This window comes from Gossypium arboreum, chromosome 11 (genome assembly GCF_025698485.1).
Source record: "Gossypium arboreum isolate Shixiya-1 chromosome 11, ASM2569848v2, whole genome shotgun sequence".
Taxonomy (NCBI): Eukaryota; Viridiplantae; Streptophyta; class Magnoliopsida; order Malvales; family Malvaceae; genus Gossypium; species Gossypium arboreum.
The window spans coordinates 101,270,583-101,272,763 of NC_069080.1; positions in this window are offsets into that span (position 1 = coordinate 101,270,583).

Sequence of the window (2,181 nt, forward strand, 5' to 3'; positions counted from 1 at the left end):
TCGTCCCAGAAAATCTTACCGTAAATAGGTTTGGATATCGTTCTTTCATAGAGTTCTCGGTCTCCCAAGTAGCTTCTTCTATCCGGTGCTTGAGCCATAACACTTTCACTAGCGGAACCCGCTTGTTTCGCAACTCTTTCACTTCGTGATAGGATACTGAATCGGTTCTTCCTCATAACTCATATTAGCTTGAATTTCAATTTCGATGGACTAATCACGTGCGATGGATCGGATCTATAGCGTCAAGCATCGAAACATGGAAGACGTTGTGAATCCTTTCAAGTTCGGGGCAAAATCAAACGATCTGCGATCGGTGACTCGTTCAGATATTTCATATGGCCCGATGAACCTCGGCTCAATTTTCCTTACGGCCAAATCTAAGCACCTTCTTCCAAGGTGAAACTTTGAGAAAGACCTTGTCTCCAACTTGATATTCAATATCTTTTCTTTTCAAATCCGCATCGACTTTTGGCGATCCGAAGCGACTTTCAAACTTTCACGAATTACTCGAACTCTTTGCTCGGCATCCTTAACCAAATCAACCTCAAGAATTTACCTTCACTAAGTTCACCGAGAATAATGGGATACGGCATTTACGACCGTATAAAGCCTCGTAAGGCGCCATCTTAATACTTGATTGAAAGCTATTGTTGTGTTTAATTCAATCAAAGGCGATACTGCTCCCATGAACCACTAAACTCAAGGATACAACATCTCAACATATCCTCGAGTATTTGAATTATCCGTTCGGATTGACCATCGGTTTGGGGGTGAAAGGCGGTCTGAAATGCAACTTGGTACCCAAAGCTTCTTGCAACTTTTTCCAAAATCGCGAGGTAAATCTCGGATCTCTATCCGACACGATAGAAATAGGCACCCGTATAATCTCACAACGAGAAACGTACAATTCCGCTAATTTGTCCATTGAAAAATCCGTGCGTCGGGGACAAAGTGGGCCGACTTAGTCAATCGATCTACCACGACCCAAACCGCATCCTTCTTACTTGCGACAATGGCGGTCCGGATACAAAGTCCATTGTGACTCGATCCCATTTCCACTCGGGTATCGTGATTGGTGAAGTAATCTGAAGGCACGATGTTCCGCTTTCACTTGTTGACATATTAGACATCTCAAACAAAGTCGGAGATGTCTCGCTTCATACCATGCCACCAAAACCGACGTTTCAATTCATTGTACATCTTCGTACTCCGGGTGGATTGCCATTCGGCTACAATGGGCTTCATTCAGAATTATCGAAATGAGTTCAATTCTTTGGGACACATGACGACTTTTGAACCTCAAACAATCGTCATCGTCGATTTGAAACTCCGAGTCCTTGTTCGAACACATGCAGCCGTTTTGCAACCAACTCGTCGTCGACTTTCTCGAGCTTCTCGAATTTGGTGTGTTAATAATGGTTTGGCTTTCAATTCAGCCACTAACACACCGCTTGTCGGATCGGACGGACAAGTGCACATTCATCGCTCGTAAAGTGAATAACGATTTACGACTCAAGGCATCCGCAACCACATTCGCCTTTCCGGGTGATAGTCAATGATCACTCATAATCCTTTAACACTCGAGCCAACGTCTTTGTCGCAGATTTAAGTCTCTTTGGGTCATCAAATATTTGAGACTTTTGTGATCCGAGTATACATGGCACCTTTCACCAAATAAGTAATGTCGCCAAATCTTTAAGGCGAATACGATGGCGCCAATTCGAGATTATGAGTCGGATAATTTTCTCATGTGGCTTTAATTGCCTCGATGCATAGGCCACAACTCGACCTTCTTGCATTAATCGCAACCTAACCCAAGTAGAGATGCGTCACTATAAATGACAAACTCTTTGCCCGATTCGGGTTGCACTAGAATTGGGGCTTCGATCAAATAAGCTTTCGATTGATCGAAACTTTTCGACATTTCTCCGTCCATTCGAACTTAACATCCTTTTGGAGTAAGCCGTCATTAGGCGTGGCTATCGTCGAGAAACCTTTACAAATCGTCGGTAATAACCGCAAGCCCCAAAAAGCTCCTAACTTGTAACATTCCTTGGTGGTTTCCAATCGACTATGGCGAAATTTTGTTCGGGTCCACCTCGACACCGTCACGGACACCACGTGCCCCAAAAAGCTAACCTCTTTCAACCAAAATTCACATTTACTGAACTTTGCGTATAA